General features: G+C 43.9%; 3 long non-coding RNA genes across 4 annotated transcripts in view; 1 reads left to right on the top strand and 2 right to left on the bottom strand.

Moving 5' to 3' along the window:
* Positions 1-575: 575 nt before the first annotated feature.
* LOC143267753 (uncharacterized) lies at positions 576-5,806 on the bottom strand. The gene is made up of 2 exons (XR_013043177.1): positions 4,342-5,806; positions 576-651 (listed from the first exon to the last, which is right to left on the bottom strand). It is a non-coding gene; the product is annotated as an uncharacterized LOC143267753 (long non-coding RNA).
* On the top strand, positions 900-6,337 carry LOC143267754 (uncharacterized). The gene is made up of 2 exons (XR_013043178.1): positions 900-1,133; positions 5,753-6,337. It is a non-coding gene; the product is annotated as an uncharacterized LOC143267754 (long non-coding RNA).
* A 7,854-nt stretch (positions 6,338-14,191) lies between these two features.
* The window catches only part of LOC121826183 (uncharacterized), a 195,285-nt gene continuing 194,793 nt past the window's right edge, over positions 14,192-14,683 (bottom strand). For both annotated transcript variants that reach the window (XR_013043526.1, XR_013043528.1), the window contains one exon: positions 14,192-14,615. This is a non-coding gene — a long non-coding RNA (uncharacterized LOC121826183). The remainder of the gene's footprint in view (positions 14,616-14,683) is intronic.

The following is a 14,683-nucleotide window of genomic DNA, read 5'->3' as shown; positions in this document are numbered from 1 at the left end:
ACATGCGTACACACACACACACACACACACACACACACACACACACACACACAATCTCTTTTTCACTTGACAGATGGGGACAAAATGCTTCCGGGTTGCCTGGTGTCCCCTCCCCCCACCTTTCACCAGGGTTTGCCGCTTGGATCGCTTGGAGCAAGTTAGACCCTCCCTCGGGGCTTAGGAAGAAAGTCTCAGTCTCTTGTCTCAACTGGTGCAATACCTAAAGAAATCAGACACCTATCTGTCTCGCTGTACAAAATCGAACTCCAAAATTGACGCTGAAACAGTGAGCATGCAGGCAGCCCAGCAGGCGAAACACCCACACACAAATGAAATGATACAGTCAAAAACAAACAAACAGGAACAAAAGTTAAGCATGAGGCTGGAGAGAGGGGGGGAGGGAGAGGGAGAGGGAGAAGAAGAGGGGGGGAGGGAGGGAGAGGAGAGAGCTAAGGGCAGACTCAGTGTCAGTCACGGCACACACCCGGAGACTGGGGGTTCAGATCTCTGTGATAAGCCACTGCTTGTAATAACAGGTTTTTGTTTTTTATTTTTTAATTTTTTTTGAGACAGGGTTTCTCTGTGTAGCTTTGCGCCTTTCCTGGATCTCGCTCTATAGACCAGGCTGTCCTCGAACTCACAAAGATCCACCTGGCTCTGCCTCCCGAGTGCTGGGACTAAAGGCGTGCGCCACCACCGTCCGGGCTTTTTGTAATAACAGTTCTTCAAAAATGCACAGTAAGTGGCTGGAGAGGTGGCTCAGCAGTGAAGAGCACCTGGCTGCTTTCCCAGAGGTCTTTCTCGAGTTCAATTCCCAGCAAAAACACGGTGGCTCACCACCATCTATAGTTTTTAAAAATGTGTGTGTGTTGTATGTGTGCATGCATGCCTGGTGGGGGGGGGGGCGGCACGGCGGAATCACAGTTCTAAACTTTTTGGTAAATGCTCTTAGCTTGCAAATTTTGGCAAATGCTCTTAGCTTGCAAGCATGGCCCATTACCTAATGAAAAGCTCCTGCAAACTATGGTAAAGTATGATTCTCTGTTCATTGCATCTATGTACCTGCCCTCAGGGTCCTGTCTCTGTCTTTCATGATCACTGAACTCTCTTAGAACTGGATTACAAAATGACAGGTCACTGCCCTCTGATTTGTTTGATTCTTTTATTTAAAAAAATAAAGATTTTAGGCCGGGCGTTGGTGGCGCACGCCTTTAATCCCAGCACTCGGGAGGCAGAGGCAGGCGGATCGCTGTGAGTTCGAGGCCAGCCTGGGCTACCAAGTGAGCTCCAGGAAAGGCGCAAAACTACGCAGAGAAACCCTGTCTCGAAAAAACCAAAAAAAAAAATAAAATAAAATAAAATAAAATAAAAAAATAAAGATTTCATAACTGGATGTCAATCTGTAAAAGATCTGTCACCAAGCACAAAACTCAAGTCCAAGGGGGTCGACATAAATCCAGGGACACTAAACTTAATAGAAGAGCAAATAGGAAGTACTCTGGAACGCATCGGCACACCAGGAGCACAGACACCGAGCACAACAATTGATAAACGGGACCTCTTGAAACCGAGGAAGCTTTTGCAGGGCAAAAGACACGGTCAGTAAGACAAAAAGACAGCCTACAGAGTGGGAAAACACCTTCACCAACCTCACATCTGACAGAGGACTGATCTCCAAAGTATAAAAAAGAACTCAAAATACTGAACAATCCAATTTAAAAAAAAAAAATAAATAAGTAATGGGCTGAAGAGCTCTTCAGAGAATTCTCAAAAGAAGAATCACAAATGGCTGGAAGACATTGAAAGAAATGCTCAACATCCTTAGGTGGATCTCTGTGAGTTCGAGGCCAGCCTGGTCTACAGAGCTAGTCCAGGACAGGCTCCAAAGCTACAGAGAAACCCTGTCTCGAAAACCCCCCCCCAAAAAAAATCAATCAAGAACTCAAAAAATAAAATAAAACTCCAGGAGCAACATTTTTCTCTCTGTCTCTTTTTAATTTCTTCTCCTGTTAACTTTTTAACATTTTAGTTTCATTTCAAAATGTGTTTATTTATGTGTCTCTGGGTGTGCCTCTCTGTGTGTGTGCATGCATGCCTGGGGCGGGGGTGGGGGGTGGGGGTGGGGTAGTCGTAGCTCTAAACTTTTCAGGTACACTGCACTTTTCTTGGCTATTGACCTCACCAACATGGAAGCATTCACGATGATGTCAGCCATCTTGGCGAAGGGACCTCACCAAGATGGAAGCTACCATGTGATATGCTAGGCAAGGTCCTTTTTGTTCTCTTTGTTTCCTAGCCTCTAGAGGGCCAGAACTGAAAACAGAAGGTCACTAAGCCCCTCTCTCTGCCTCCTGAATGCTGGGATGAAAGGCATTCACCACCACCACAGACACAGACACAGACACAGACACAGACACAGACACACACACACACACACACACACACACACACACACACACACACACACACACAAACCAAACAAAGAAGATCCAGAGACCCTAAGGAGCTGAAAAGATGGAGTGAGATCAGCCTCACTCCCACCCACCAGCAGTTTTCCAGCTACTAAAAGAGTCTTGCAAACTGTGGCTAAATATGATTCTCTGCTCATTTTATGTGCCCTCGGTGTCCTGTCTTTTTCTTTCATGATGACAGAACTCAACTTAGGAACTTGTTATACTCCTGTATGCAGGCAGGCAGGCAGGCAGGCAGGCAGGCAGGCAGACAGACAGACAGACAGACAAAATTAAATAAATAGACATAAACACAAATATATCACTTGGGATCAAACAGACAACAGACAGTAGTGCTGGGGGACTGATTTATGAGGGGAAGGGTAAGCCCCGGGCTCCAGGCAACTTCATGCCATTCAGGCCTCTTTTCTTTTTGTCTTTTTTTAAAAAAACTCAGAGATCCAGCAAGTTGTTGGGGAGTTAGGTGGCTTGAGAGGGTTAGGGTTAGGCTGCTTTCCCAGAGATCTTTCTTGAGTCAATTCCCTGCAACTACACAGTGTCTCACAACCAAGTATATTTTTAAAAAAAAAAATAATTAAATAAATAAATACACAATGAGTCCAACATTCCTTACACAAGAGATGCAGTGGGATAATTTGTCAGGAGCACATATAGAGAGACACTCAGAAACCTAAAAATGACTGAATTCAAATTAACAACGAAGGTTTTCTCCAACTCCAACAAGAAGGTAATGCTTAACTGGAAGGCAACAGATATGCATATCTAAGTAGAGAAGTGGAGCTGTGGCCTCACCCTTGAGCCTTTCTTCCCTAAAGTTTCTGGCACAAGGTCAAGAGGTTACATGGTAACCTTGAACTTTTCTTGTCTTCTTTCTTTGAGACAAGGTAGTTGTAGCAGCAGTTTTTCTGATTCTTTTTCATTTTTAATTTCTTTATTTATTTATCTGTTATTTGATTAGGGATTTAAAAACAAACAAACAAACAAACAAACAAACAAACAAACAACAAACAAACAAACCCTACAGCTATTTGATATAAAAGACAGCCTACAGCACTAGATAGAGAAACCTTATCTCAACCTTACAAGGAGAGCCTTGAACAAAATGGCCAGAGCAGTGAAAGTACAGGGACCCAGTCATTATACCAGTGACCTCAGAGGTCACTGGAAAGGCACTACATTCGTGTACACACACACACACACACACACACACACACACACACACACACACACACAAAATCTCTTTTTCACTTGACAGATGGGGACAAAATGCTTCCGGGTTGCCTGGTGTCCCCTCCCCCCCACCTTTCACCAGGGTTTGCCGCTTGGATGGCTTGGAGCAAGTTAGACCCTCCCTCAGGGCTTAGGAAGAAAGTCTCAGTCTCTTGTCTCAACTGGTGCAATACCTAAACAAATCATGACAATGAAATCAGACACCTATCTGTCTCGCTGTACAAAATCGAACTCCAAAATTGACGCTGAAACAGTGAGCATGCAGGCAGCCCAGCAGGCGAAACACCCACACACAAAAGAAATGATACAGTCAAAAACAAACAAACAGGAACAAAAGTTCAGCATGAGGCTGGAGAGAGAGGGGGGGAGGGAGAGGGAGAGGGAGAAGGAGAGGGGGCGAGGGAGGGAGAGAAGAAGGGAGGGAGAGGAGAGAGCTAAGGGCAGACTCAGTGTCAGTCACGGCACACACCCGGGGACTGGGGGTTCAGATCTCTGTGATAAGCACTGCTTGTAATAACAGGTTTTTGTTTTTTAATTTTTAATTTTTTTTTTTTTGAGACAGGGTTTCTCTGTGTAGCTTTGCGCCTTTCCTGGATCTTGCTCTATAGACCAGGCTGTCCTCGAACTCAGAAAGATCCACCTGGCTCTGCCTCCAGAGTGCTGGGACTAAAGGCGTGCGCCACCACCGTCCGGGCTTTTTGTAATAACAGTTCTTCAAAAATGCACAGTAAGTGGCTGGAGAGGTGGCTCAGCAGTGAAGAGAACCTGGCTGCTTTCCCAGAGGTCTTTCTCGAGTTCAATTCCCAGCAACAACACGGTGGCTCACCACCATCTATAGTTTTTAAAAAATGCACGATGAGTCCAACATTACACACACAAGAGACTCAGTGCCCAAATATATAAAGACATCCCCACCCCTGAGCGCCAGAGAAGTCTCCTTTGCTCTTTGACAACAACAACAACAACAACAACAACAACAACAACAACAACAACAACAACAACAACACACACACACACACACACACACACACACCCAGGATAATCAGGATGACACAGATAGACCCTGTCTCTCAAAAAAACAATAAAAAAGTTAAATTTAAATAAATAGACATAAACACAAATATAATTCACTTGGCATCAAACAAACAACAGCCAGCAGTGCTGGGCAAACTGATTTATGAGGGCTCCAGTAAACCCCAATGCCATTCAGGCCTCTTCCTTTTTTATCTCCCACCCTCCCCCACCCCACCCCCACACACCACCCTTTGGTTTTTCAACACAGGGTTTCTCTGTGGTTTCTTTGGAGCCTATCCTGGAACTCACTCTGTAGAGCAAGCTGACCTGGAAAGGACAGAGATCCACCTGCCTCTGCCTTTGGAGTGCCAAGATTAAGGGCTGCTGCACCACCACCACCACCACCACCACCACCACCACCACCACCACCACCACCACCACCACCACCACCAGGCTCAGGCAGGCAGGCAGGCCTCTTTCATATTTTACTTTTTTTTTTTTTTTTTAACTCGGAGATCCAAGTGCTGGGATTAAAGGCATGCCTCACCACACCAGGCTTCCTTTTATTTCTGTAACTCTGGGAATGTTTTCCTCTGTGCCTGTTTTTAATTTCTTATTTATTCCATTATTTTACTGTACATTTATTTTAATCTCAAAAATGTATTTATTTGTCTCTGGGTATGCCTACATGTGCACACAAAGTGAGTGAGTGAGAGTGTGTGTGTGTGTGTGTGTGTGTGTGTGTGTGTGTGTGTGTGTGTGTGTTGTATGTGTGCATGCATGCCTTGGGGGGGGGGCTGAATCACAGTTCTAAACTTTTTGGTAAATGCTCTTAGCTTGCAAATTTTGGCAAATGCTCTTAGCTTGCAAGCATGGCCCATTACCTAATGAAAAGCTCCTGCAAACTATGGTAAAGTGTGATTCTCTGTTCATTGCATGTATGTACCTGCCCTCAGGGTCCTGTCTCTGTCTTTCATGATCACTGAACTCTCTTAGAACTGGATGACAAAATGCACATCTTTACATGAAAATGACAGGTCACTGCCCTCTGATTTGTTTGATTCTTTTATTTAAAAAAGTAAAGATTTCATAACTGGATGTCAATCTGTAAAAGATCTGTCACCAAGCACAAAACTCAAGTCCAAGGGGGTCGACATAAATCCAGGGACACTAAACTTAATAGAAGAGCAAATAGGAAGTACTCTGGAACGCATCGGCACACCAGGAGCACAGACACCGAGCACAACAATTGATAAACGGGACCTCTTGAAACCGAGGAAGCTTTTGCAGGGCAAAAGACACGGTCAGTAAGACAAAAAGACAGCCTACAGAGTGGGAAAACACCTTCACCAACCTCACATCTGACAGAGGACTGATCTCCAAAGTATAAAAAAGAACTCAAAATACTGAACAATCCAATTTAAAAAAAAAAAATAAATAAGTAATGGGCTGAAGAGCTCTTCAGAGAATTCTCAAAAGAAGAATCACAAATGGCTGGAAGACATTGAAAGAAATGCTCAACATCCTTAGGTGGATCTCTGTGAGTTCGAGGCCAGCCTGGTCTACAGAGCTAGTCCAGGACAGGCTCCAAAGCTACAGAGAAACCCTGTCTCGAAAAACCCCCCAAAGAAAAATCAATCAAGAACTCAAAAAATAAAATAAAACTCCAGGAGCAACATTTTTCTCTCTGTCTCTTTTTAATTTCTTCTCCTGTTAACTTTTTAACATTTTAGTTTCATTTCAAAATGTGTTTATTTATGTGTCTCTGGGTGTGCCTCTCTGTGTGTGTGCATGCATGCCTGGGGCGGGGGTGGGGGGTGGGGGTGGGGTAGTCGTAGCTCTAAACTTTTCAGGTACACTGCACTTTTCTTAGCTATTGACCTCACCAACATGGAAGCATTCACGATGATGTCAGCCATCTTGGCGAAGGGACCTCACCAAGATGGATGGAAGCTACCATGTGACATGCTAGGCAAGGTCCTTTTTGTTCTCTTTGTTTCCTAGCCTCTAGAGGGCCAGAACTGAAAACAGAAGGTCACTAAGCCCCTCTCTCTGCCTCCTGAATGCTGGGATGAAAGGCATTCACCACCACCTCCCTGCAGGCAAGAAATGCGTATTTACAGACCGGGGAAAACAACAACACACAGACACAGACACAGACACACACACAGACACACACACACACACACACACACACACACACACACAAAACCAAACAAAGAATATCCAGAGACCCTAAGGAGCTGAAAAGATGGAGTGAGATCAGCCTCACTCCCACCCACCAGCAGTTTTCCAGCTACTAAAAGAGTCTTGCAAACTGTGGCTAAATATGATTCTCTGCTCATTTCATGTGCCCTCGGTGTCCTGTCTTTTTCTTTCATGATGACAGAACTCAACTTAGGAACTTATTATACTCCTGTATGCAGGCAGGCAGGTAGGCAGGCAGGCAGGCAGGCAGGCAGGCAGACAGACAGACAGACAGACAGACAAAATTAAATAAATAGACATAAACACAACAGACAATAGTGCTGGGGGACTGATTTATGAGGGGAAGGGTAAGCCCCGGGCTCCAGGCAACTTCATGCCATTCAGGCCTCTCTTCTCTCTCTCTCTCTCTCTCTCTCTCTCTCTCTCTCTCTCTCTCTCTCTCTGTCTCTCTGTCTCTCTGTCTCTCTCTCTCTCTCTCTCTCTCTCTCTCTCTCTCTCTCTCTCTCTCTCTCTCTTTAAACTCAGAGATCCAGCAAGTTGTAGGTGGCTTGAGAGGGTTAGGGTTAGGCTGCTTTCCCAGAGATCTTTCTTGAGTCAATTCCCTGCAACTACACAGTGTCTCACAACCAAGTATATATTTTTTTTTTTCCATGCAATAGCCAACTTTATTCAGAGCATCAGACAATTTATACTCTGAGGGTTAAGAAAAATGAGTAAGGAGGCATACAATCACAAGGACAAGCTGCACATCCTGTCCTTGTGGCAAACACGTTTTCCCACAGAGGCATATAAACAAAAAACAAGGGCAGTTGTGATGAATGATGTAGAGAGAACTCACTCCTATCCGCCGCACCTGGGAAGACCATGGAAGCAACTCCAAGAATTACTCTGTGTTTTTGAAGAAAGTGAGGTTCCCAAGACTCTTGTCTTTTCTTCTTAGAGTTTTCTCACCTCACGCGACTCCCTTCTTGGACCGTGTTCCCACACAGCTGACCGCCCCCTCTTCTTGTTTGGCCCTTGGAAGTGAGGGTGCACATTTCCTCCACAGGACTGCATTCCACCGATCACGTGCATAACTGTCTTTCTGGGTTTGGGTTACCTCACTCAGGATGATTTTTTCTAGTTCCATCCATTTGCCTGCAAATTTCATGCTTTCATTGTTTTTCTCTGCTGAGTAGTACTCCATTGTGTATATGTACCACATTTTTTTCATCCATTCTTCCGTTGATGGGCATCTAGGTTGTTTCCAGGTTCTGGCTATTACAAATAGTGCTGCTATGAACATAGCTGAGCATGTATCTTTATGGTATGTATCAGCATTCTTTGGGTATATGCCCAAGAGTGGGATGGCTGGGTCTTGAGGTAGTTCGATTCCTAATTTTCTGAGAAACCGCCATACTGATTTCCACAGTGGTTGTACAAGTTTACATTCCCACCAACAGTGGAGGAGTGTTCCCTTTGCTCCACATCCTCTCCAACATTGGTTGTCATTGGTGTTTTTGATCTTAGCCATTCTAACAGGTGTAAGGTGGTATCTCAGAGTCGTTTTGATTTGCATTTCTCTGATGATTAAGGATGTTGAGCATTTCTTTAAATGTCTTTCAGCCATTTGTAGTTCTTGTTTTGTGAATTCTCTGTTTAGCTCTTTAGCCCATTTTTTAATTGGACTGTTCAGTGCTTTGATGTCTAGTTTCTTGAGTTCTTTATATATTGTGGAGATCAATCCTCTGTCAGATGTGGGGTTGGTGAAGATCTTTTCCCAATCTGTTGGGTGTCTTTTTGTCTTATTGACTGTGTCTTTTGCCCTGCAAAAGCTTCTCAGTTTTGAGAGGTCCCATTTATTAATGGTTGTGCTCAGGGTTTGTGCTGTCGGTGTTTTATTTAGGAAATGGTCTCCAGTGCCAATGCGTTCAAGAGTGCTTCCTATCTTCTTTTCTATTAAGTTTAGTGTAACTGGATTTATGTTTAGGTCTTTGATCCACTTGGACTTGAGTTTTGTGCATGGTGACAGATATGGATCTATTTGTAATCTTTTACATATTGACATCCAGTTATGCCAGCACCATTTGTTGAAGATACTTTCTTTGTTCCATTGTATGGTTTTGGCTCCTTTGTCAAAAACCAGGTGTTCATATGTGCATGGATTAATGTCAGGGTCTTCAATTCGATTCCATTGGTCCGTATGTCGGTTTTTATACCAGTACCAAGCTGTTTTTATTACTATAGCTCTATAGTAGAGTTTGAGGTCCGGGATGGTGATGCCTCCAAGGGTTGCTTTATCGTATAGGATTCTTTTAGCTATCCTGGGTCTTTTGTTTTTCCATATAAAGTTGAGTATTTTTCTTTCCAAGTCTGTGAAGAATTGTGTTGGGATTTTGATGGGGATTGCATTGAATCTGTAGATTGCTTTTGGTAAGATTGCCATTTTTACTATGTTAATCCTGCCTATCCATGAGCATGGGAGATCCTTCCATTTTCTGATATCTTCTTCAATTTCTTTCTTTAGAGATTTAAAGTTCTTATCAAAAAGGTCTTTCACTTGTTTAGTTAGTGTTATCCCAAGGTATTTTATATTATTTGTGGCTATTGTAAAGGGTGATGTTTCTCTGACTTCTTTCTCAGCCCTTTTATCATTTGTGTATAGGAGGGCTACTGATTTTTTTGAGTTGATCTTGTATCCTGCCACTTTACTGAAGGAGTTTATCAGCTGTAGAAGTTCCCTGGTAGAGTTTTTGGGGTCACTTATGTATACTATCATATCATCTGCAAATAGTGAAAGTTTGACTTCTTCCTTGCCAATTTGTATCCCTTTGATCTCCTTTTGTTGTCTTATTGCTCTAGCTAGAACTTCTAGTACTATATTGAATAAATATGGGGAGAGTGGACAGCCTTGTCTTGTTCCTGAATTTAGTGGTATCGCTTTGAGTTTCTCTCCATTTAATTTGATGTTTGCTGTTGGCTTGCTATAAATTGCTTTTATTATGTTTAGAAATGTTCCTTGTATTCCTATTCTTTCTTTTTTAAAAAAATAAAATAAAATAAATACACAATGAGTCCAACATTCCTTACACAAGAGATGCAGTGGGATAATTTGTCAGGAGCACAGATAGGGAGACACTCAGAAACCTAAAAATGACTGAATTCAAATTAACAAGGAAGGTTTTCTCCAACTCCAACAACAAGAAGGTAATGCTTAACTGGAAGGCAACAGATATGCATATCTAAGTAGAGAAGTGGAGCTGTGGCCTCACCCTTGAGCCTTTCTTCCCTAAAGTTTCTGGCACAAGGTCAAGAGGTTACATGGTAACCTTGAACTTTTCTTGCCTGTTGGTCTGTGCATCAATGCAGGGCGGCGGCGGTGACACACGCCTTTAATTCCAGCACGCCTTTAGGACAGCCTGGTCTACAGGACAGGCACCAAAATTACTCGGAGAAAACCTGTCTTGAAAAACAAAAGAAAACAAATTCTGTGTATCACACTCCTGCCTGATGCCCCCAGAGGATAGAAGTGGACATCAGGGCCCATGGGACATTTCTCACCAGTCATTTATCACTGCATGAGGGAGGAATGGGAGAAAACAGAAATCTGGAATAAAAGAGACGAGACGGGGGTTGTGGGGGGGCGGGGGGCGGGAAGAAAATGAAATGAAAACATGGCACTACACAACCTCTGGCACACAGTAAAATCAGTCCTATGAGTACCCTTACAGATCTAACTTCCCACCTTAAAAAAAAGGCCGAGAGCGGCCCAATTTTCTAGCTCACTGTGTGTGTCTGATGACTGGCTGAACTTTGGCAATCCCAAAGGAAGAGGGCTGTCTGTGAAGGCAGAGCAGGCCAAGTCATGAGAGAGAAGGTGAGGCTTTATATATATTTTTATATATATCGCCAGATGTTGGTGGGGCATCCCAGCACTGGGGGGGGGGGGACGACAGGATTTCTCTGTGTAGCCTTAGAGGCTGTCCTGGGTCTGTGTGTGTGTGTGTGTGTGTGTGTGTGTGTGTGTGTGTGTGTGTGTGTGTGTGAGAGAGAGAGAGAGAGAGAGAGAGAGAGAGAGAGAGAGAGAGAAAGAGAGAGATGAAGTTATGATCCAGACACTTGCTAGCAGAGTTCAAATTGTCTCACCAAGATGGAAGCAACCATGTGTAGCATCAAGGAAGATAAATCAGAATGACAGGAACAGTATCATATCATACCCTGTGTGCACACTGAGCTGTCTAATGTTCATAGTAGTATCTCTCTCTCTCTCTCTCTCTCTCTCTCTCTCTCTCTCTCTCTCTCTTTTAAAATTAGACTAAAGATGATTTGTTTCATTTTTTTAAATCTCCAACTGATAACCACTGGCTATGGAAATGTTGTTTTTCTCTGCAACAGAGTCTCACTACTGAGTATATGAACCACACACACCTCTTTCCGTTTGGTTGTTTTACACAGGGCTTCCCCTGTGTAGTTTTGGCTCCTTTTCTGTAGCCCATAACCCCCACCCCCACCCGCACCCGGCAGGCTATCCCAAAGTTTAAACCTTCTGTTTTGATATTAATAACGATTAAGTTTTCCTAACAACAATTTCTGAAGGAAGATGGGGCCCCACCCACAACAAAAATTCTACCTGGTTTGGGTTGGGGATTTAGCTCAGTGGTAGAGCGCTCGCCTACCAAACACAAGTCCTCAGCTCCGCCCGGAAAATTAAAAAAATTAAAAATTAATTAATTAAAAATTCTACCTGGTTCATAATGATGCTATGAGCCGTTTAGACTACAAACCGTCCAGTAATTCCAAGGAAGGTGTAATCCATCTTACACACAAAAAGCAAACAACAAAAACAAAATTAACGTAAAATAAAACAAAAAACAAAAAAGAACACAGCTGAAATTTGTGACTGTAAATGTTAGGATTCCAGCCACAGCTACGTGACCAACCACAAGCAAGGGGGCCTTAACATCATCTGTGCGCTGCGTAAGCCCACCCACACGCACATGTGCAGGGGAATCCTAGGAAAGAAAGAAAGGGGGGGGGACACGACACAGATATGATCATTCCTGGGGTGGGGGGAGACAAAACAAAAATAACCCCAACATTCTTTTTTTTTTTTATTCTAGTTTTACTTAAATTTTATTTTATGTATATGAGTATTTTGCCTGCATGTTTGCTCTGTGTGCTTGCCTAGTGCCATTGGAAGTCAGAAGAGGGCATCAGATTCCCTGGAACTGGAGTTACAGGTGGTTGTGAAGCCCATGTGGGTGCTGGAACTCAAACTTGAATCCTCTACAAAAGCAGTCAGTGCTTTTTTTTTTTTTTTTTTTTTCTGGTTTTGGTTTTTGAAGAAAAGGTTCCTCTCTGTAATCCCTGGCTGTTTGGAACTTGCTCTGTAAACCAGGGTGACCTCAAACTCATAGAGATCTGCCTGCTTCTGCCTCCTGAGTGCTGGGATTAAAGGCATGCGCCACCAACAGCCAGATGTGATCAGTGCTTTTAACCACTAAGTCATGTCTCCAGATTCTGTCATTCGCCTTTACCACAGCCCTGGGAGGTATTATTGTTCCCATTCTACAGATGGAGGAAACTGAGGACAAGAGCTTAGAAGGTCACACCACTGTGGTGCACCTGTATGTGATCAGATTCCAAAAATGATTTCCTCAGATATGACAGGCTTGGAGGAATGCTCTGTCCCCCAAGCACAGAATTAACCATGTGCTAGGCTATGTGACCCTGTCTACATAGGAAGCATGGTTTCTTATGACCCTCTAGAAAACATCTGCTGAAGGGGGACCCAGCTCAAGGGGATTCCAGAAAGCCTCATGCTCTCTTTGTACAATAGTGAAAAGCCCCTGGGCATATTGAATGGCAGGAGGTGGGGTGGAGTTAAAAAGCACCAGAGGCCACACCCTCGCTGGGATGTTCATTAGCTCCTTCGTAGGCATTTTGTCCTGGGTTAGTTTTTCACAACTAGTGGATTGCACATAATTGACTAGCTTAGAAAAACACAAGAGCCGGGTGGCAGCGGCGGCGGCGGCGGCGGCGGCGGCGGCGGCAGCAGCGCCGCGTGCCTTTAATCCCAGCACTCGGGAGGCAGAGGCAGACGGATCTCTGAGTTCGAGGGCAGCCTGGTCTACAAAGCGAGATCCAGGAAAGTCGCAAAACTACACAGAGAAACCCTGTCTCAAAAAACAAAAAACAAACGAAAGAAAGAAAGAAAGAAAAACACAAATTATTCCCTTTAAAGCTCTTCAAATTAAAAGAGGGATAGAACTCAAATCAAGGTGTTGGCCTTCCCCATGGTCTATGACCTGACTGGCTTCTACAGTCAGCTGCATGCCTCTGCTTCTGGCTTTTGTCCATGTCTCTGAGATGGCCTCATGTAGCCCAGGCTGGCCTCATTCAATATGTGGTTAAGTATAACTTTGAACTCCTGATCCTCCTGCCTCTACCTCTGGAGTACTGGGATGACTGCATGGGCACCACAATGCCTCATGTGTGTGGTGCCTCATACACCCTGGGCAAGTGCTCTACCAACGGAACTCTGGCCCCACTCTGTCTCCTTCTCCCTCCCTCTGTTTCCACACCCCTCCTCTGCTGTCTCTCTTGTCTTCTACCACGTCCACTTCTAGGGACCCTTGTGATCCCACAGGACCAACTTAATGACTCCAGTTTACATTCTGATCTTGATGTCCTCCGTATCATTCCATCTGCAGATTCCATTGGCCACCCCAACATTCTTTTGGAAGGTTTCTCAGGTGTCTTGTCTGGAGATGCCAGCTCGATATTTGGCCAAGCTCACAAAATGATCATCGTTGTTTTGTCTTGATGTAAAAGTTGGGAAAGAAGCATACCTGACATACTTGTTTCAATGGAGGTTAACGCCAGATGATGGGAGAAAAAAAAAAAAAACAGAAAAAAGAAAAAAAAAAAAACTTGTTTGTGAATATGGGAAAACATGCCCACTCCCTTTTGACGTGGTATGAAAGTAACTCATCTGGAGGTCAAGTCCAAGGGGGTCAACATAAATCCAGGGACTCTGAGATACCACCTTACACCAATGTCAATGTTGGAGAGGATGTGGAGCCAAGGGAACACTCCTCCTCCTCCTCCTCCTCCTCCTCCTCCTCCTCCTCCTCCTCCTCCTCCTCACCACCACCACTACCGGCCCCACCCTGCACCTCCCAGGTCAACCAGATTCCAGGAAATCTGTCTGGGTTTATCCATGGGGAAGCTTCCAAAAGAAACCATCTGAGATGTTACCTGCTTGGACATCTGTTATTCAGGAATGAATTCTCTTTCTGAAAGGGTACAGGACAGTGAGTTCTAAAACACACACACACACACACACACACACACACACACACACACACACACTAACACACTAACACACACAAGCCATAAGCCGAGGGTGGGGAGTGGGGATTTGAGGGACCCATGAAATTAAAAGTCAACAAAAAACCGGGAACTTTTCATTCCTTTATTTATTTATTTATTTATTTATTTATTTACTTACTTATTTATTTATTTATTTATTTATTTATTTATTTATTTATTTATTTATTTATTTATTTATGTATACCGTGGAAGAGGGCATGGGTTGGAGGGGAATAGATGTCTTCCTAAATTTCTTCTTTTGTAGGTGTGGGATTCGTGACTTGGGGAAGGAGGGCAGTTGCAGTCAATCCAGACTGGTAGGTGGATGGTGGATCCAGCCTGGATATAGGGCAGAAGAAAGTAAATGAAGTGAATTGTTTTATTCGAACAAACAGCCAGTACCCTCC

This window comes from Peromyscus maniculatus, chromosome 11 (assembly GCF_049852395.1).
Source record: "Peromyscus maniculatus bairdii isolate BWxNUB_F1_BW_parent chromosome 11, HU_Pman_BW_mat_3.1, whole genome shotgun sequence".
Lineage (NCBI taxonomy): Eukaryota > Metazoa > Chordata > Mammalia > Rodentia > Cricetidae > Peromyscus > Peromyscus maniculatus.
Note: the sequence above shows the minus strand (reverse complement) of the source record. Positions and strands in the feature narration are given on the sequence as shown.